This window comes from Balaenoptera ricei, chromosome 19, assembly GCF_028023285.1.
Source record: "Balaenoptera ricei isolate mBalRic1 chromosome 19, mBalRic1.hap2, whole genome shotgun sequence".
NCBI lineage: Eukaryota > Metazoa > Chordata > Mammalia > Artiodactyla > Balaenopteridae > Balaenoptera > Balaenoptera ricei.
In genome coordinates, this window is record NC_082657.1 from 52301713 (window position 1) to 52324913 (window position 23201).

The 23201-nt window shown below is 38.7% G+C and overlaps 1 pseudogene; it reads right to left on the minus strand.

Moving 5' to 3' along the window:
- The window catches only part of LOC132352974 (glutamate dehydrogenase 1, mitochondrial-like), a 73017-nt pseudogene extending 53417 nt beyond the window's left edge, over window positions 1-19600 (minus strand).
- Window positions 19601-23201: the final 3601 nt, after the last annotated feature.

Sequence of the window (23201 nt, forward strand, 5' to 3'; positions counted from 1 at the left end):
ACCTCAGTCAGATGACTGGCTCTTCAGAGTCTTATCACTGCTCAGAGTGATTAAAATATTTTCTCTCAAGTTCTTCAGCTGGACTTTGTTTCCTTTATCTAATATTTCCTTTCATCTTTCCTAACAGAATTTCATTTCTTGCCTATTTTCTTCTCTTTCACTTGTAACTCATTCCATGTTTCCTCATGACTCGTGACAAATTCTTCTTTGGCTCAGTCCTATTCTGCGTTCCTCTGAAAGCAAGGCCTGGGGCAGAGGGTGGATGTGCTGTTACCAAAGGAAGCAGGAGTGAGTGAGAGGGAGGGATGAAAAAAAAGGAGGAGGATGCATTTTCATGCTGATGCTACTAAGTTTGTTGAGTGTGACTGGTTGCCTGACCCATGGTAACAAACCCCCGAGAAGCTGAATAAACTGCCTTATAATCAACTTACGGTAGAAGGGAGAAGCACTCATTGAATGAATCACATTTCTGTTCAAAGGTTCGCCCTGTGGGGTCTTGTATTTCTGGAGATGCATGTATGGACACTTTTATCCCATTGATTCTCCTGGAGAAGTCAGCAAGGAAGGCCCATAGAGAAGGAAGTAGAGGTGCTCTCAGGGGGATGTTTGTCAGAAGTCAGCCAGGACTCAGGCAGAGCTGGTAGTCACAGCAGCTATTGAAACAGAAGACGGTTGAAATCTATTACGTGTCCAGTACACACGGCAATTGCTTCCTTCAATTGTTGGTCCCTGTAGAAGCACAGGTGAAACTAGTCCCTGCAATTGAGGAGGATTTAAGATAGTCTTGGAATTATGTTCTTACTATATCAAGAGATGACTAATTCAATCCTCTCTGAGCAATAAAAAAACAGGGATCATACATGATTCATTCTGCATTTTCAAAATGAAATGGAAAGTTTGCCACAAAGCAGGTGCTCAATACAATTTTTTACTAGTAATGGGTATTTATCGATAATTTGCATTTTTGGAACACTTTGATTTACAAATTCAGTCATTAAAAGAATAAATTCAGTGTACTTTTTTAGCACTAGTTGATAGGACATGATCTATCAAAATTGGAAGTTTAGTCTCTGACATAATGGGGCCATTGAGGAGGTTCCCTCTTAATAATTGTCATTTCAACTCAGTAATCTCTGGAGACCATAATGTGTCCATTTTCATTTAACAAGTCTGGTCTGTTCAAGCCCCAAAGTCCTGGACATAAGGAGATGTTATCCAATACATATGAGCATGAAGGCATTTCTTATACCTCAGATAATAGTCTCCTGTGCTGAGTTTCCATGGTGGGAGCTACTTCAAGGAGGCAGCCCAGAGAGAGAGCACTGTGGTGTTGAGACCATCTGGACACGGTACACGTGACTCAAGGCAGAAATGACTTAAAGCAGAATAGACTGATTAAGAAGCAGTTAGATACCTTCAAGATGGCAGAGGAGTAAGACGTGGAGATCACCTTCCTCCCCACAAATACATCAAAAATACATCTACATGTGGAACAACTCCTACAGAACACCTACTGAATGCTGGCAGAAGACCTCAGACTTCCCAAAAGGGAAGAAAGTCCCCATGTACCTGGCCATGTGGCTGAGAGGGTCTTGGAGCTCCAGCCAGGTGTCAGGTCTGAGCATCTAAGGTGGGAGAGCTGAGTTCAGGACATTGGACCACCAGAGACCTCCCAGCCCCATGTAATATCAATCAGCGAGAACTCTCCCAGAGATCTCCGTCTCAACACTAAGACCCAGCTCCACCCAACGGCCAACAGCTCCAGTACTGGACACCCCATGCCAAAAAACTAGCAAGACAGCAACACAACCCCACCCATTAGCAGAGAGGCTGCCTAAAATCATAATAAGGTCACAGACACCCCAAAACACACCACTGGATGCAGCCCTGCACACCAGAAAGACAATATCCAGCCCCACCCACCAGAACACAGGCACCAGTCCCCTCCACCAGGAAGCCTACACAAGCCACTGAATCAACCTTACCCAATGGGGGCAGACACCAAAAACAATGAGAACTACAAACCTGCATCCTGTGAAAAGGAGACCCCAAACACAGTAAGTTAAGCAAAATTGGAAGACAGAGAAATATGCAGCACATGATGAGCAAGGTAAAAACCCACCAGACCAAACAAATGAAGAGGGAATAGGCAGTCTACCTGAAAAAGAATTCAGAGTAGTGTTAGTAAAGATGATCCAAAATCTTGGAAAAAGAATGGAGAAAATACAAGAAACGTTTAACAAGAATCTAGAAGAACTAAAGGGCAAACAAACAATGATGAACAATGCAATAAATGAAATTAAAAATTCTCTAGAAGGAATCACTAACAGAATAACTGATGCAGAAGAACGGATAAGTGACCTGGAAGATAAAATATTGGAAATAACTACCACAGAGCAGAATAAAGAAAAAAGAATGAAAAGAATTGACGACAGTTTCAGAGACCTCTGGGATAACATTAATTGCACCAACATTCGAATTATAGGGGTCCCAGAAGAAGTGAAAAAGAAAGGGTCTGAGAAAATATTTCAAGAGATTATAGATGAAAACTTCCCTAACATGGGAAAGGAAATAATCAAGTCCAGGAAGCACAGAGAGTCCCATACAGGATAAATCCAAGGAGAAACACATCAAGACACATATTACTCAAACTATCAAAAATTAAATACAAAGAATAAATATTAAAAGCAGCAAGGGAAAAGCAACAAATAACATACAAGGGAATCCCCATACAGTTAACAACTGATCCTTCAGCAGAAACTCTGCAAGCCAGAAGGGAGCGGCAGGACATACTTAAAGTGATGAAAGGGAAAAACCTACAATCAAGATTACTCTACCCAGCAAGGATCTTATTCAGATTTGACAGAGAAATTAAAACCTTTACAGACAAGCAAAAGCTAAGAGAATTCAGCACCACCAAACCAGCTTTACAACAAATGTTAAAGGAACTTCTCTAGGCAGGAAACACAAGAGAAGCAAAAGAACTACAAAAACAAACCAAAAACAATTAAGAAAATGGTAATAGGAACAAACAGATCGATATTACCTTAAATGTAAATGGATTAAATGCTCCAACCAAAAAACATAGGCTGGCTGAATGGATACAAAAACAAGACCCATATATATGCTGTCTACAAGAGACCCACTTCAGACCTAGGGACACATACAGACTGAAAGTGAGGGGATGGAAAAAGATATTCCATGCACATGGAAATCAAAAGAAAGCTGGAGTAGCAATTCTCATATCAGACAATATAAACTTTAAAACAAAGACTATTACAAGAGACAAAGAAGGACACTACATAATGATCAAGGCATCAATCCAAGAAGAAGATATAGCAATTGTAAATATTTATGCACCCAACATTGGAGCACCTCAATGCATAAGGCAAATGCTAACAGCCCTAAAAGGGGAAATCGAGAGTAACACAATCATAGTAGGGGACTTTAACACCCTGCTTTCACCAATGGACAGATCATCCAAAATGAAAATAAATAAGGAAACACAAGCTTTAATGCACATTTAAAAAGATGGACTTAATTGATACTTATAGGACATTCCATGCAAAAACAACAGAATACACTTTCTTCTCAAGTGCTCATGGAACATTCTCCAGGATAGACCATATCTTGGCTCACAAATCAAGCCTTCCTTGGTAATTTAAGAAAATTGAAATTTTATCAAGTAACTTTTCCATCCAGAATGCTATGAGACTAGGTATCAATTACAGGAAAAAACTGTAAGAAATACAAACACATGGAGGCTAAACAATATGCTACTAAATAATGAAGAGAACCCTGAAGAAATCAAAGAGGAAATCAAAAAATACCTGGAAACAAATGACAAAACACGACAACCCAAAACCTATGGGATGCAGCAAAAGCAGTTCTAAGAGGGATGTTTATAGCAATACAATCCTACCTCAAGAAACAAGAAACATCTCAAATAAACAATGTAACCTTACACCTAAAGCAATCAGAGAAAGAAGAACAAATAAACCCCAAAGTTAGCAGAAAGAAACAAATCATAAAGATCAGATCAGAAATAAATGAAAAAGAAGTGAAGGAAATGATAGCAAAGATCAATAAAACTAAAAGCTGGTTCTTCGAGAAGATAAACGAAGTTGATAAACCATTAGCCAGACTCATCAAGGAAAAAAGGGAGAAGACTCAAATGAATAGAATTAAAAATGAAAAAGGAGAAGTAACAACTGACCCTGGAGAAATAATCATGAGAGATTACTACAAACAACTATATGTCAATAAAATGGACAACCTGGAAGAAATGGACAAATTCTTTGAAAGGCACAACCTTCCGATACTCAACCAGGAAGAAATAGAAAATATATACAAACCAATCACAAGCACTGAAATTGAGACTGTGATTTAACATCTTCCAACAAACAAAAGCCCAGGACCAGATGGCTTCACAGGCGAATTCTATCAAACATTTAGAGAAGAGCTAACACCTATCCTTCTCAAACTCTTCCAAAATATAGCAGAGGGAGGAACACTCCCAAACTCCTTCTACGAGGCCACCATCACCCTGATACCAAAACCAGACAAAGATGTCACAAAGAAAGAAAACTACAGGCCAATATCACTGATGAACATAGATGCAAAAGTCCTCAACAAAATACTAGCAAACAGAATCCAACAGCACATTAAAAGGATCATACACCATGATCAAGTGGGGTTTATCCCAGGAATGCAAGGATTCTTCAATATACACATATCAATCACTGTGATACACCATATTAACACTGAAGGATGAAAACCATATGATATTCCCAATAGATGCAGAAAAAGCTTTTGACAAAATTCAACACCATTTTTGATAAAAAACCCTGCAGAAAGTAGGCATAGAGGGAGCTTACCTCAACATAATAAAGGCCATATATGACAAACCCACAGCCAACATCATTATCAGTGGTGAAAAACTGAAACCATTTCCTCTACGACCAGGAGCAAGACAAGGATGCCCACTCTCACCACTGTTATTCAACACAGTTCTGGAAGTTTTAGCCACATCAATCAGAGAAGAAAAAGAAATAAATGGAATCCAAATCGGAAAAGAAGAAGTAAAGCTGTCACTGTTTGCAGATGACATGATACTATACATAGATAATCCTAAAGATGCTACCAGAAAACTACTAGAGCTAAGCAATGAACTTGGTAAAGTAGCAGGATACAAAATTAATGCACAGAAATCTCTTGCATTCCTATACACTAATGATGAAAAATCTGAAAAAGAAATTAAGGAAACACTCCCATTTACCACTGAAACAAAAAGAATAAAATACCTAGGGACAAACCTACCTAAGGAGAGAAAAGACCTTATGCAGAAAACAATAAGACACTGATGAAAGAAATTAAAGATGATACAAACAGATGGACAGATATACCATGTTCTTGCATTGGAAGAATCAACATTGTGAAAATGACTATACTTCCCAAATCAATCTACAGATTCAATGCAATTCCAATCAAACTACCAATGGCATTTTTCATAGAAGTAGAATAAAAAATTTCACAATTTGTATGGAAACACAAAAGACCCTGAATAGCCAAAGCAATCTTGAGAAAGAAAAACAGAGCTGGAGGAGCCAGGCTCTCTGACTTCAGACTATACTACAAAGCTACAGTAATCAAGACAGTATGGTACTGGCACAAAAACAGAAATATAGATCAATGGAACAAGATAGAAAGCCCAGAAATAAACCCACGCACATATGGTCACCTTATCTTTGATAAAGGAGGCAGGAATATACAATGGAGAAAAGACAGCCTCTTCAATAAGTGGTGCTGGGAAAACTGGACAGCTACATGTAAAAGAATGAAATTAGAACACTCCCTAACACCATACACAAAAATAAACTAAAAATAGATTAAAGACCTAAATGTAAGGCCAGACAGTATAAAACTCTTAGAGGAGAACATAGGCAGAACACTCTTTGGCATAAATCACAGCGAGGACCTTTTTGACCCACCTCCTAGAGAAATGGAAATAAAAACAAAATAAACAAATGGGACCTAATGAAACTTAAAAGCTTTTGCACAGCAAAGGAAACCATAAACAAGACCAAAAGACAACCCTCAGAATGGGAGAAAATATTTGCAAACGAAGCCACTGACAAAGGATTAATCTTTGAAATATATAAGCAGTTCATGCAGGTCAGTATCAAAAAACAGACAACTCAGTCCAAATTGGGCAGAAGATGTAAATAGATTTCTCCAAAGAAGATAAACAGATTGCCAACAAACACATGAAAGGATGGTCAACATCACTAATCATTAGAGAAATGCAAATCAAAACTACAAGGAGATATCACCCCACACTGGACAGAATGACCATCATCAAAAAATCTACAAACAATAAATGCTGGAGAGGGTGTGAAGAAAAGGGTACCCTCTTGCACTGTTGGTGGGAATGTAAATTGATACAGCCACTATAGAGAACAGTATGGAGGTTTGTTTTAAAACTAAAAATAGAATTACCATATGACCCAGCCATCCCACTACGGGGCATATACCCTGAGAAAACCATAATTCAAAAAGAGTCATGTACCACAATGTTCATTGCAGCACCATTTACAATAGCCAGGACGTGGAAGCAACCTAGTTGTCCACTGACATATGAATGGAGAAAGAAGATGTGGCACATATATACAATGGAATATTAGTCAGCCATAAAAAGAAACTAAATTGAGTTATTTGTAGTGAGGTAGATGGAACTAGAGTCTGTATACAGAGTGAAGTAAGTCAGAAAGAGGAAAACAAATACCATATGCGTACACATATATATGGAATGTAAAAAAAAAAGAAAATATGGTTCTGATGAACCTAGGGGCATTTCAGGAATAAAGACGCAGACGTAGAGAATGGACTTGAGGACACGGGAATGGGGAAGGGTAAGCTGAGAAGAAGTGAGAGAGTAGCTTTGACATATATACACTACTAAATGTAAAATAGATAGCTAGTGGGAAACAGCTATATCACACAGGGAGGTCAGCTCGGTGCTTTGTGACCACCTAGAGGGGTGAGATAAGGAGGGTGGGAGAGAGACGCAAGAGGGAGGGGATATGGGGACATATGTATACATATAGGTGATTCACTTTGTTATAAAGCAGAAACTAACACAACATTGTAAAGCAATTATACTCAAAGATGTTAAAGAAATTTATTTTATTGAAGTATAGTTGATTTAGAATGTTGTGTTATTTTCTAGTGTATAGCAAAGTGATTCAGTTATGATATATATACATTCTTTTTCATATTCTTTTCCATTATGGTTTATCACAAGACATTGAATGTAGTCCCCTGTGCTATACAATAGGTCTTTATTGTTTATCTATTCTATATATAATAGTTTGCATTGGCTAATCTCAAATTCCCAATTCATCCCTCCCCACCTCCTATCCCCCTTGGCAACCACAAGTCTGTTCTGTATGTCTCTGAGTCTGTTTCTATTTCATAGATAAGTTCATTTGTGTCATATTTTAGATTCTACATACAAGTGATATCATATGGTATTTGTCGTTCTCTTTGTGACTTACTTCACTTAGTATGATAATCTCTATTTGCATCCATGTTGCTGCAAATGGCATTATTTCATTCTTTTTTATGGCCGAGTAGTATTCCATTGTATATATGTACCACCTCTTTTTTATCCATTCATCTGTCGATGGACATTTAGGTTGTTTCCATGTCTTGGCTGTTGTGAATAGTGCTGCTATGAACATAGGGGTGTGTGTATCTTTTTGAATTATAGTTTTGTCCGGATATATGCCCAGGAATGGGATTGTTGGATCATATGGTAACTCTATTTTTAGTTTTTTGGGGAACCTCCATACTGTTCTGCATAGTGGCTGCACCAATTTACATTCCCACCAACAGTGTAGGAGGGTTCCCTTTTCTCCACACCCTCTCCAGCATTTGTTATTTGTAGACTTTTTAGTGATGGCCCTTCTGACGCATGTGGAGTCTGTACCTTATTGTAGTTTTGATTTGCATTTCTCTACTAATTAGCAATGAAGAGCATCTTTTCATGTGCCTGTTGGCCATCTGTATATCTTCTTTGGAGAAATGTCTGTTTAGGTCTTCTTCCCATTTTTTGATTGGGTTGTTCATTTTTTTGTTATTGAATTGTATGCTGTTTCAACAAGTATTTTTTAAACCACCATACAAAATAAGTCACAAATGAAAAAAATCAAAATTATGTTCCTTTTATTATGTGCTTTTTCCTTTATTTACTTCATAAACATGTCTTCCCTTGAAGTCCACCTATTTCAATATCTAAACAAATGTTCTGTTCACTGTAGAGTCTTAGAAACAATTTCCCATATAGAAAAATCATTCAATATCATATTTATGGGTTACTCTCATTTGATCATAGTGAAGTCAATGTTTTGAAAGAAATATTTTAGGGCTGCAAAGGTGAAAAACATATGCTACAAGAAATTGCACCCAGATCCCAGGGAATGAAATCACTGCCCCCAATTTAATATTTATCACTGTTTCTTGCTATCAGAAGCGGCATCAAATAATTCCTCAAGAGTACTCCTGGTTTTTGTGTGATCTGCTGCTCCGTCATGGCACGTTAACTGAGACATAGACACAGGAAAACCTTTCTTCCTAGCCTCTACCGAAATTGCGTGTAGACAAAAAGGAGCTCCCTATTTCCCAAGCCATGATAGCAGAGTCTGATGTCATCTCTCGTATTGTAGAAATAGAAAGAGGAAAAGTGTAGAGGTTGTTAAAAAACAAAATTCAACTGAGTAAATTTGAAAATCGAGTTGGCTTTATTCAACAATTCATGAATCAGGCGTTATCCCATCTAGTAAACAGAAGGTCGCTCTAAGGAGTTGTTCAAAATGGGGGGGAGGTGGGGGTGGTTGTAGGAGGAGGTTGGCGCAAGGAAGTGACTAGCAAAAGAAAAGAAAGAATTGTTTCAGGCCAGTCACCTTCTTGTGGGGGAAGGGCGAGTGTCTCTCATGTGGATTACCTCTTCTTCCTCTGTGTGTGTGTGTGTGTGTGTGTGTGTGTGTGTGTATTGGGCGTGGGTGGAGGAAGAGGCCCATATGCCAGATTACCTCATTGGTACTGACCAGAAAATTCCAGAGTGGCTGATTAAGCTTGCGTTCCTGGGGAAGGTCGAAACTGCAACTAGGTCAGGTGTTAAATCTAGGTTTGGTTCCATGGGCTTTAGCATGAGTGATGCCATTTTGGGCCTGTGGTTTTCTCTTAACAAGGTTAACATTCGGGGCTCCAGAGATAGCTTGCCTGCAGTCAGATCTGACCTCCACCATTTACAAGTAGTGTGACCTTAGGCAGGTTACTTAACACTCAGTTTCTCACCTGTAAAATGGGCACTAAAAAAAAAGATCTAAGCCCATAGGCTGTTATGAGGATTGAACGATGTAACAGCTACAAGGTGCATAGGATATTGTGATGCATAGATTATGTCCACAAGGGCGAACTATGATTTTTCCCTTCTCTCTGCCCTGGTTGGGGTCCCCAACATCTACTTCCATTATTGGATTTCCTCCTTCATAAAAATGTACTGCTTGGGAAATCCACCCTATCTCCATGGCTTTGGGTATATACAGTAGTTCCTCTCTTATCTGTGGTTTCGCTTCTCACGGTTTCACTTACCTGAGGTCAACTGCAGTACGAAAATATTAAATGTAAAATTCCGGAAATTAACAGTTCATAAGTTTTAAACTGTGCTCCATACTGAGTAGCATGATGCAATCTTGTGCCATCTGGCTCCGACCCGCCTATGAATCACCACTTTGTCCATCACATTCCTTAGCTCTAGTCACTTAGTACTCATTTTGGTTTTCAGATTGACTGTCAAGGTGTTGCAGTGCTTGTGTTCAAATAACCCTTATTTTACTTAATAATGGCCCCAAACTGCAAGAGGAGTGATGTTGACAATTGGACATGCCAAAGAGAAGCCTTAAGGTGCTTCCTTTAAGTGAAAAGTTGAAAGTTCGGGACTTAATAAGGGAAGAAAAACAATCCTGTGGTGAGGTTGCTAAGATGTATTGTAAGAATAAATCTTCTATCTCTAAATTGTAAAGAAGAAAAAAGAAATTCATGCTAGTTTTGCTGTCATGCCTCAAACTGAAAAAGTTACAGCCACACTTAGTGGCAAGTACTTAGTTAAGATGGAAAAGGCATTACATTTGTACAATAAGATATTTTGAGAGAGCGCTAGAGAGAGACCACATTTATATAACTTTTATTATAGGATATTGTTATAACTGTCCTATTTTATTATTAGTTATTGTTGCTAATCTCTTGCTGTGCCTAATTTATAAATTAAACTTTATCATAGGTATGTATGTATAGGAAAAAAACATATTGTACACAGAGGGAGGTACTATCTATGGTTTCAGGCATCCACTGGGGGTCTTGGAACACAGTCCCCTGCAGATAAGGGAGACTACTGTATTTTCTTTCTGTTCTTCTTTATAAACTCTCCCTTTGATATGTTAACATCACACAGAGCACCTCTTCCCAGTGTAAAGGCTGATAGAAATGTAAATAGTTCAGCTTTCTGAGTAGGGAAGGAGGCCACATATGGGAAGAGGAAATAGGCTGCCTTCTGTGCTCTTTCCTTGCAGATAAGCTCACCATCTTGAAACCTCAGAGAGCTCAGCAAGAGAATGTATGGCTTGGGGAAGTAGCCAGAGCATTTTGTACCATTATTCAGCAGAGGAATCTTGGAAACAATGCACTATTTCTAGTAAATGCTGCCTTCTTCATGTGTAGGGGGCAGGCTTTGGAGAGTCCTGTGGAAACAAAGCATCATTTGCCTGGATGCAGAATGCTTCAGCCTGTTCTTTTATCTAAACATATCCCATTTTCAATTTTCTATTTTATTACAACTATGTGCTGTTGTGTCTCTTGTGCTTATGTTCTCGCTTTGCTCTCTTTGTTCCTGGAAGTCTGTGTCAAAGACAGAAGCATGGGGACTCATGAGAGTCCTTCATGTGCAAATGGTAAAATTCCCAAGGTCCAAATCCTAAATGCAAAACAGCACATGTTTTTTGTACTCTAGCTTGACACACAAAATATATTCACAGCTATATGTTGTTGTTGTTGTTTTTTTAAAGGCTCTGGATTGGTTTTTGTTTGTTTGTTTGTTTTTTAATTAATTAATTTATTTTTATTTTTGGCTGCACTGGGTCTCTGTTGCTGCACCTGGGCTTTTCTCTAGTTGAGGCGAGCGAGGGCTACTCTTTGCTGCGGTGCACTGGCTTCTCACTGCGGTGGCTTTCCTTGTTGCAGAGCGCCGGCTCTAGAGCGCAGGCTCAGTAGTTGTGGCGCACGGACTTAGTTGTTCCGTGGCATGTGGGATCTTCCCGGACCAGGGCTCGAACCCGTGTCCCCTGCATTGGCAGGCGGATTCCTAACCACTGTACCACCAGGGAAGCCCAGCTATATGTTTTTTTTCCTCATATATTGATGGTTTTCAACTGAGAAATCAACCCTTTCCTCGAATCACGTGTCAATGACGGCAACAGGAATAGATACTGAGGATGAGGGATGTACACTGTAGTGCTGTCACAGGTAGTATTCTGGTCCACAATATGTTTTTTGGGTAGGTGTTGAGGCCATGAGGATCTCAGTACCATCACATGATTTTTAGCACAGGGCACACGAGAATCATATTTTCATAACGTTTTTGGATTTAATGAAATAGTTTATGTTAGTCCCGCCAGATGAAGCAACAATTAATACATTATCACCTCCAGTTGGGACTCAAAAGATTAACGCTTTGAAATCCAGAAACCAGCTCTTACTGACACTTGTTGGAGGCATTTTACCTGATGGGTGGCCAGAATCTCTATTCCATTTTATCACAGGTCATAAAATGGGCCTGAGTGCTCTATATCCGCAACATACAGTGGATGGAATGCACTGATGAAATAAAAATAGAATCTGACAATTCCATACTTTGGTGATAATCTCTGATTTAAACGCTTTGGTCAAATGTTTGTCAAAACTAAGATGTATGTTTTCTGATTGCCCAGTGCATGGGAATGTGGGAGAAAACACACACACACACACACACACACACTCCCCACCCCCCATCTCTCTCTCTCTGTCTCTCTCCAAACTTTCTCTATCATTTTATTGCAGTTACTCCTTTGTTTTCATTTTACTGTCTTCCATTCAAAACTATGAAGAAGGAATAAGTGTTCAAAGCTTAAAGAGGTATTGTGATAAATAAGAAAAGTAAGTGTTGATGTCATTTGCACAGATTCTTAATGACTACAAAATAATTTCATCTTCATTCCTGTAAAGGATCAGGAATTGATCCCCATATATAATGCAAGAAAAAGAGAGATGAAGACCTAAAATAGGACAACGAAATGTGCAGGAACTCTAAAAAACCCCACCAATTTTAATAGAGTTTTGAGTTTTAAAACGTGAGCCTAACATATTCAATAGAAATAGAATTCTATTTGAATAGAATAGAATTCAAATAGAATTGAATAACAAGTTAAAGATATTATTATTACATAAATTAATAAGATAAGGTAATATAGTTTTAGAAGTGGTTTAATCTTTAATTGAAAGAACAAGTGTAGAATTTAGTAATTTTATTTTTTTCAAAATCAGATGCTCATTAGTGAGATAAAAGCAAGGGAAGAGAAACTCAGATAACCAAAAGAAATAAGATTATACACAGCCCTTAGTATGGGGCAACTTTTGACCAAAGCCAGAGTCCCTGGGCTCCTCTGGCATACCTGCTGCTGTGGACTCATTATCTGACAGATTAACAGTTACCCATTTTACAGAGGCCAACTACTAGATTCAGCTAGGAGGCAAGAGAGCCTGTCATCAAAGCAGCCCATTGTTCTGAGGTGCTAGGGAACAGGCAGAGCTAAGAGACAGAAAAATCTGGATCCAGATTCTAGGTTTTGGCTTACAGACCAAGGATTTGAAGAATCAACTAAAGGAAATTTTATTATTTGAAAAACACATTTTGGAAAAATGACGTTCTGCGATTAACCCCATTCTCATGCCGCCCCTGGCTATTATGCTCTTTTAACAAGATGTAAAGGGCAAAAATGATGCAGCTCAGTTCCTCACATGTATGATCAGTTAGAACAGGGACCAAGTGCCATCCTCCCTGCAAGCAGGGCCAGAGTGGGATTGACTGCTGCATGTACTAACCCTAACCTTCCAGCATCCTTCCTATAAGGACACTTGGGATATAGTGGGCCTACCCATTTAATCCTGGATAATTTCTCCATGTCAAGAACCATAAGTTACTTACATTTTAAAAGTCTCTTTTGCCATGTATGGTAACATATTGGCAGGTTCTGGGGATCTGGACATAGACATCCTTGGGAGGGCATTATTCAGTTTACCACATCTATTTTCAGCTGGCTTGAATTGGGATTTTGTCACTTTCATCCAGGAGAATCCTAATTAAGACACAATGATTCTGCTTTTTTATTTACCTTAGAAGTCAACTACCTGTTATTAATATATACTTCTGCATTTAGTGCATATTATAAATTCAAAGAAACAGAGATATTTATAAGAAATGACAATACAATATGAATTACTAGTATTTTAATCCTCACTAGAGCAAATTACATATTTGCTTTCAGGCTTATTCATGTATAGTATTCAGATAATAACTCCTGATTTGCCTGATTCACAAGGTTATTGTGAAAATTAAATGAGATTTTAAAAAACCCACGAATTTCATGCTGCATGCATATAGAAATTACTGTTGTTTTATCTCATGTATGTGTCAACTTTTAGGGTAAGTCATTCACTCAACAATACTGACTGTAGTTTTTGACCATGGATCTTGCTATAATTGCTTTTGCGTATTCCTCCAGGCTAATGAAAGAAAAAAAAAAAAAGATATGCAGGTCCCCTCTGCTTGAATAAGGCAGAGAATAGGCAATTTCTTTTTTCCCTCTGCTTCAAAATCCATTGGGGAAAAAAAAGCAAAACAAGAAAAAAGGGAGGAAAAAAACCTAACTTTTATGGAAGCAAGGAAATGATCACACTCCAACACACCAAAATGGAAAGAAGATGTGTTAAGTATTGTGAAATAATGCTTAGAGACAAGTGAGGATAAGAGAAACCAAACATACCTTTTCAGATATAAGGGAAGTTAAAGATGCTCCTGGTAGCCTGTGACTGAGTCCAAGATAAATCTTTTCTGTTTAGTTCAGAGAGATGGGATACATGAATGTGAACCGGCAACACCTCAGAATGGCAGAGGAGATACTGATGAAGGGAAAACTGTGCTGCAGCCCTTTTTTGTTTGTTTGTTTGTTTGGTTTTTTAAATCTACAACTTAGCTTACAGTCTAAGGTGGGGGGATGTTGATGCTTCACCTAAAGAAGGTGGGAAGGTAAATAACAGTTGCCAGGTCAAAAATTAATATAAACGTGTTTGCTGTGATCACACTGACATCATGGATACTGAAACTGAAGGGGGATGTACAGAAAGACAGAAGAAATCACAGATTTGAGGAGAGAGTGTTTGAAGTAGCATACCCAAATCTGTTACAGATGCCTGCATGAGATACATGGATGAGAAATGCTCTGCTGAGGACCAGTCAGAAAATAACCAGTATGAGATATGAGCACAATCACCCCACCACCAATCAAAAGGGAAAAGGAGTTAAAATATAGGGGAAAAAAGAATATAGATCATAAAGAAAAATTGCCCAGAGGAGGAGAGGTCACCAGGATAATTTATATAATCAAAATCTCCCTAAACAAATTCCTTAGAGAAAAGATAAAATATTTTAAATTACATGACAAAAGAAGAAAATAGAGTGAGGAAAAATATTAAGATATCGCAGAGATGAAATCTATATCTATATGTATATCTACCTAACTATATCTATATGTATATAGTCAACCTAAATAAGGAGGTAAACAGAGGCAAGCTTGAATTACCAGAATTTGAGTTTATTTGGGAATAGCATTTTAGCAAATGCAAACTGTAGCAAGCTACAGGTGAGTCTGCTGAGGGTTCAGGTTGGGCTGTATTTGGGGTGGGCATGGAGTTCAAAGAGGGGAAAGTCCAGTCATAGTCTAAGCGGTAAGCTCATTGGCTTGAGGATGGGGAGAGATCCTTGGTGGGTGTTTATTGGTCAGGAGATAAGTTTTGGTCTCTGTAAATCAAGAATTTATGGGAACTCAGTCTCTTAGTTCCTTTTTTTTTTTTGGCTATGTTGGGTCTTCGTTGCTGCGCACGGGCTTTCTCTAGTTGTGGTGAGCGGGGGCTACTCTTCATTGCGGTGTGCGGACTTCTCATTGCTGTGGCTTCTCTTGTTGCGGAGCATGGGCTCTAGGCGCGCGGGCTTTAGTAGTTGCAGCATGCCGGCCATAGAGCGCGCAGGCTTCAGTAGTTGTGGTGCGTGCGCTCAGTAGTTGTGGCTTGCAGGCTCTAGAGTGCAGGCTAAGTAATTGTGGCACATGGGCTTAGTTGCTCCACAGCATGTGTGGGATCTTCCCAGACCAGGGATTGGACCCGTATCCCCTGCATTGGCAGGTAGATTCCTAACCATTGTGCCACCAGGGAAGTCCAGTCTCTTAGTTCTTACATTTTGTTTTCTTGAGGGCCCGTGAGGGCCCGTTGTGAGATTCTCCTTTCCATGTCCTCTAATTCCTTTTTATATTGAAATCCTTTCACAGTAGCATATACATATAAAATATATTCCAAATTAATTCTCAAATATAAAATTGAACAACTTTTTTCTTTTTTTCCCTCTGATCTAAGATCTTGAATTGGTCTTGTGAAAAGGTACAGCTTGTCCCAGGAAAAAAAGTTAATGTCAACTTTAATTGGTATTTCTAAAAAATGTAGGTTTTATTATTATGCAGGTAAAATGAGGCAAACAGATCAGGAGGCAATTGCCATTGAATAAACAGTTTGTTACTCATAGTTCCCAAGAGGAAGGACACATCCTGCCACACAGGACCACACAGGGAAGCACCAGGGTCCATCAAGAGGCAGCGGGAACAAAGAGAAAATGTGGGCAAGAGCCTTTATCTAGGTTTCTGCGGGAGGGAATGGGTCAGGCAGGGTAAGCAAGTTTAGGATTGTCTATTTTAAATAACTTCAGTAGGTTCTGGGGTGGAGGGCTGCTCCGAGTTGTCTATAACCTGGAGTTGTCTGTAACCTGGTCTTGGGGTGATTAGGGCAGGGGAATACTGGAGCCAGTGTGAGTGCCCTGTGAGAGCCAGAAAAAGGAGGAGGATGGGCTTTGGAATGGTTGGTTTGCATATGAAAGGCACGCCTTTGGTGGAGTTGTTGCTATCTCTAGGAATTAGTAAATCCCAGAGGAATGTCTAGTCTCTGTCAGTGTAGGCAAGGCCCCAGATATCAAAGTATCAGGAAATACAGAAAACGAAAAAGGTGATTAATATAAGTTGCAGTAGGAGGGCTCTTAAAAGACAGTGAATTGCAATTCTAAAGAATGGTTTGCCATGCTATGCCAAAGTTGTCATTTATTGTGCACATGATGTAATATTTATTTAATTAAAGCCTAATTAGGTTACATTATATATTAGATCATTGAGTTACAGGGGAATATACTTTTGACAGTTTCGTGTGGTAGTGTTCAAAAAGAAGTTTGTTTTCCTTAAAATTAGGTATTCTATGAATGCTCTATTGAAAATTTTATATTTTCAAGGTAGAATGTTTGTAATGCCTCCTGAATTTGTATTTCACGCTATGTAAATTAACAACTGAACAAAGAAGTAAGACTAATACATTTTAATAACAAAAAAACACTACAAGAAATACATGGATGGTTACATTTCATGCATATGCCCACAGAGACTCCAGGCTCATGAGAGTTTGCATGTAATTGGAACCTGGGAGGTGTGAAAATCTGGATAAAAAGGAATTTAGGATTCCAGACAAAAAGATAAAAGACAAAGGGAAGGACTGTTTATTAAGTCAGTGGGAGAACTTTTCATCCAGATTCATTAACATAACAACTAAACTTACTCTGAAACAGGTTTTTTCTTTTGTTAAAATAAATACCGCCATTGGTATTGAGAATCTTGGAACTGATCAGATGCAGTGCTGGAAAAGGGATGAGAAACAAAACTAATTTATTTTGCAGAAATTGTTGTTCAGTTTATAGCACTTTGTACACCATAGAAGTATGAGGTAACTATTCAATAAGTTATCGTTCAGATACTTGTCAACAGAGTAAAATAAAAAACTTCTGGTACTGTTCAGCAGGGGGCAAGTGTTATTTTAAAATAGATATCAGTGACTTAAAGGAAGGCATTGGGAATGTGTCTCATTAAAATCACAAATGGCATCGTGTTGGATGTGAGGACATACAGTCTGTAGCACAGAAATAAGATTCAAAATTTACTTTTTAAATTGGAGAAATGAAATGAACTGTCAAAATAGAATGAAACTGAGGAGGGACACAGTTGGCTCATTGACTGTGCACTTCCATCATTAAAGTTTCTCATCTGAAAAACAGACATAAAAGCTGTAAACAGACAAAGGACAAAATCCCTGGTCACAACATTGTTACCGGCAGCATGAAAATTTTTGATATAAAGTCTATACATGCTTGACTTACTTCTAAATGCCATGTGCATGAAATTCTTTTAAAACTCCACAGTTAAGTTTCAACTATTTAAGTTTTGTTGAGGATAAAAATCTCTGTATTTTCAACAACTTTACAAAGCTTTTTAGATAATTCGCACTTCTTACTTTTAAGAAGTAAAAGTACATTTACTGTGCATTTGTTTTAGAGAAGGAAAGAAAAGATACTTTACATGTCTAAAATATTTGATAGCAAACGCTTGCTTTTTCATGTATTCAAGTGCACCCTGTATTTACTTTGATGAGATCTCAATTCCATCTATAGGCATACCTCGGAGATGTTGCAGGTTTGGTTCTAGCCCACTGCAATAAACCAAATATCACAATAAAGCTAGTCACACGAGTTATTTTGGTTTCGCAGTGCATGTTAAAAGTTATATTTACACTATACTGTAATCTATTAAGTGTGCAGTAGCATGATGTCTAAAAAAACCAATGTATATACCTTAATTAAAAACACTTTATTCCTAAAAAATGCTAAACAATATTTGAGCTTTCAGTGAGTCCTAATCTTTTTGCTGGTGGAGGCTCTTGCCTTGATGTTGTTGGCTGCTGACTGACCAGGGTGATGGTTACTAAGTTTGGGGTGGCTTTGGCAATTTCTTAAAATGAAACAGCGATGAAGTTTGCCGCATTAATTGACTCTTCCTTTCATGAATGGTTTCTCTGTAGCATGCGATGTTATCTGATAGCATTTTATCCGCGATAGCACTTTTTTTTTTCAAAATTGGGATCAGTCCTCTCAAGCCCTGCTGCTGTTTTATTAACCAAGTTCATGTAATATTCTAAATCCTTTGTTGTTATTTCAGCAGTCTTCACAGCATCTTCACCAGGAGTAGGATCCATTTCAAGAAACCACTTTCTTTGCTCATCCATAAGAAGCAACTCTTCATGCGTTCAAGTTTTATCATAAGATTGCGGCAATTCAGTCACATCCTCAGGCTCCACTTCTAATACTAGTTTTCTTGCTCTTTCCACCACATCTGCAGTCACTTCCTGCACTGAAATCTTGTACATCTCAAAGTCATCCATGAGGGTTGGACTTCTTCCAAACTCCTGTTAATGTTGATATTTTGACCACTTCCCATGAATCATGAATGTTCTTAATGGCATCTAGATTGATGAATTCTTTTCAGAAGGTTTTAAATTGACTTTGCCCAGATCCGTCAGAGGAATCACTATCTGTGGCAGCTATAGCCTTGCAAAATGTGTTTCTTACATAATGAGACTCGAAAGTCAAAATTGCCTCATGATCTGTGGGCTACAGAATGGATGTAGTGTTAGCAGCCATGAAAACAACATTAATCTCATTGTCCATTTCCATCAGAGCTCTTGGGTGACCAGGTGCGTTGTTATTGAGCAGTAATATTTTGAAAGGAACCTTTTATTCCTGAGCAGTAGATGTCAATGGGGGGGCTTAAAATATTCAGTAAACCATGTTGTAAACAGATGTGCTGCCACCTAGGCTTTGTTGTTCCATTTACAGAGCACAGGAAGAGTAGATTTAGCCTAAGTCTTAAGGGCTCTACGATTTTTGGAATGATAAATGAGTGTTGGCTTCAACTTCAAGTCACCAGCTGCATTGGCCCCTAACAAGAGAGTCAGCCTGTCCTTTGAAGCTTTGAAACCAGGCATTGACTTCTCTTCTCTGTCTATGAAAGTCTGTTCTTTAGTGTAGCTACCTTCATTAATGATCTTAGCTAGATCTTCTGGATAGCTTCCTGCAGCTTCTGTATCATCAGTTGCTGCTTCACTTTGTACTTTAATGTTATAGAGATGGCTTCTCTCCTTAAACCTCGTGAACCAACCTCTGCTAGCTTCAGACTTTTTTTCTGCAGCTTCCTCACCTCTCTCAGCCTTCATGGAATTGAAGAGAGTTAGGACCTACCTTGCTGTAGATTAGGCTCTGGCTTAAAATGTTGTGGCTGGTTTGATCTTCTATCTGGACCACCAAAACTTTCTCCATATCGTCAATAAAGCTGTTTTGATTTCTTATCATTCATGTATTCATAGGAGTAGCACTTTTAATTTACTTCAAGAACTTTTCCTTTGCATTCACAACTTGGCTAACTGTTTGGCTACAAGGGGCCTAGCTTCTGACGTGTATTGGCTTTCGACATGCGTTCCTCACTAAGCTTAATCATTTCTAGCTTTTGATTTAAAGTGAGAGACATGTGACTCTTCCTTTCACTTGGTCACTTAGAAGTCACTGTAGGGTTATTAATTGGCCTGATTTCGTGTTGTTGTGTTTCAGGGAATAGGGAGGCCTGAGGACACGGAGAGAGACAAGGAATGGCTTGTCGGGGAGCAGTCAGAACACACACAACATTTATGAGTTAGGTTTGCTGTCTTATATGGGCACAGCTCATGGTGCCCCCAAACAATTAGGATGGTGACATCAGAGACCTCTGATCACAGGTCACCATAACAAATACAGTAATAATGAAAAAGTTTGAAATATTGAGAGAATTACCAAAATGTGGCACAGACACATGAAGTGAGCAAATGATGTTGGGAAAATGATGTTGACAGACTGGCTTGATGCAGGGTTGCCACAAACCTTCAGTTTGTAAAAAACGCAATATCTGTGAAGCGCCATAAATCAAAGTGCAATAAAATGAGGTATGCTTGTATTTATACTGAAACCCAATCAATAAACTAATGTATGCAGGAACATTGGGAATGTTCTTAAGAAGGAAATTGATAGAATATAAGTGTATGCCACATTGGGCAGAACATATATTTCCATGTACATTTTAACCGCGGGTCTTAATGATCATTTATGTTGCTTAGACAACTTCCAAAGGTTATCTCACTTGCTCATTATAGAACTTAAGCAAGGATGACAAGGTAGATACTAATGTTTGCTTAAAAAAGAGAAATTTGTCTTCTCTCTCTGAGTTATTTCACTTGGCATGATACCCTCTAGATCCATCCATGTTGTTGCAAATGGCAAGATTTCTTCTTCTTCTTCTTTTTAATGACTGAGTAGTATTCCACTGTATGTACAGACCACATGTTCTTTATCTATCTCTACTGAGGAACATTTAGGTTGCTTCCATATCTTGGCTATTGTGAATAATGCTGTGATGAACATAGGGGACATATATCTCTTTGAACTAGGATTTTCATTTTCTTCAGATTGATACCCAGGTGTGGAATTGCTGGATCTTATGGTAGTTCTATTTTTAATTTTTTGAGGACCCTCATGCTGTTTTCTATAGTGGCTGTACCAGTCTACATTCCCAGCATATGTGAGGGTTCCTTTTTCTCCACAACCTTACCACCATTTGTTATTTGTTGTCTTTTTGATAATAGTCATTCTAACAGGTGTGAGGTGATATCTCACTGTGGTGTTTTTTTTTTTAAATTTATTTTATTTATTTATTTTTGGCTGCGTTGGGTCTCCATTGCTGTGCATGGACTTTCTCTAGTTGCAGCGAGTGGGGGCTACTCTTGGTTGCGGTGCTCAGGCTTCTCATTGCAGTGGCTTCTCTTATTGCGGAGCATGGGCTCTGGGTGCTCGGGCTTCTGTAGTTGTGGCTGGCGGGCTCTAGAGCGCAGGCTCAGTAGTTGTGGTGCACAGGCTTAGTTGCTCCGTGGCATGTGGGGTCTTCCCGGACCAGGACTCAACCCGTGTCCCCTACACTGGCAGGCAGATTCTTAACCACTGCGCCATCAGGGAAGCCTCTCATTGTGGTTTTGATTTGCATTTCCCTGATAATTAGTAAGCCATGTGGTGGTACTCACAGAAAGATGTCTGGAAGAACACTCGCCAAAAACATTGATACTGATGAGGCAATAAAATTTATATTTTAAAGCAGGACAAGAAAAAAGTTAAACATAAAACTCTCTCTCTGTGTCTTTGTTTGGGCCTTTTCCCTCCCTAATGTGCAGTGCACATCTGCATTATACATTAACCCAGAGACTCTCACAGATGAGCGTGCCTGTTACAACTGTAAAGATCAATTTTTTTTTTCTTTCTTCTGAAACTAGCAGTGTAACTTCTTAAAAGAATAGTGTTTTTTCCCAGCTCTGTAGGGGGTCGTGGTGACTTGTTGCTCACTTTGTACGTGCTTACCTGGACTATGTATCCTCGGTGACCTTTGTGTAAAATATCAGTATGTCATTTTGATGTACGATCCTTTGTCTTAAAAATGTATATGACTGTGCCTTCAACTTCCAACAGGTGGAACAGTTCTCAGAGCTTTCTGAGAATCTGCTTCCCGGGCTATAATCCTCAGTTTGGCTCGAATAAAATTCCCTTTTTTTCTTCTTAACTTGATAGTTAATTGAATTTTGAACTTTTATAAACAGAAAAATTAAAGAAGTAAATGAAGGCCTAACCAAAAAAAAAAAAAAAAAAAAAACGAAAGAGAGCTTAACAGAGGGAAACTATGGTGTAAGAGGGGCAGCATCATATTAAAAAAGAGCACTAGATAATAACCTAGCATGAGATCGAGTGTGAGTTTTGACACCAAATGGATGGATGGATATCGCTTGATATTCTTTGGCGTTAGCATTTGCTAGTGTTGCTTTTACTTTCCTATTATTTCTAAAATGTATCATATTTCAGTACATTCTAACCATTTCCTTGCCTCCAAGATCCTTCCCATCACAGGTATGATCCCCAGCTTTGTCGTTCATGTAAACAGTTAGAGAGTACCACACACACACACACACACACAATGAGAGTGTAATAAATACCAGTGCTTAATGCTATTATCGTTAGTATTATTATTCGTTCAACAAATATTTGTTGAATATGTATGATAATTCTGCTGTGTGTGTGTCATATTTGAAAACACACACGATTTGTCTTTATAGATCTTGTACTCTAACGGGAATACAAAAGGTATCTATTCAAAATCCAGTTCTCCTGTCATGTTGCAACAGCTGCTCGTTTTTTATAAGATAAAGTCCATAGCATTGACATGTTACCCAAAGTCTTTTGTATCTGACATTTCCCTGTAACTTCAACCTTACTACTTGACATTTGCTACATTTATACCTTTCAAAGCACCCATGTTTTGTAATTCCCTTGTCTGTCTTCACATTAATCATGCAAAAGCTCCCCTCTGTGCCTTTGTGTGTAATATTTCCCTTACTTAGAATTTTCTGGAAACAGTATAAAACTGGCTAATCGATGCATCTTCTTTAAGATTTGGCTCAAATTCCACCTTTTCTATATAGCCTTCTCTGATCTTTTCTCAACCTCCAACCTTTGTGTTATTTCTGAATCTTACACATTGGTGTATAACTATAGTTCTTAGCTGGGGGCCATCTTTCTCCATAGGGGACATTTGGCAATATCTGGAAACATTTTGGTTGCCACAACTGGGGCGATGCTCCTGGCATCCACTGGGTGTCGGCCAGGGATACTGATAAAAGTCCTATGATGCTCAGAATAGCCTCCCACAACAAAGAATTGTCTGGTCCCACCTGTCAGGAGTGCTGAGGTTGGGAGACCCATGTTGATGATTCTGCCCCAGCCACTAGGTTATGACCTTCCCCCGGCTAGTAGCTCTGTCTTATTTATCTCTGTGTCCTCAGCATTAAGTCCAAAG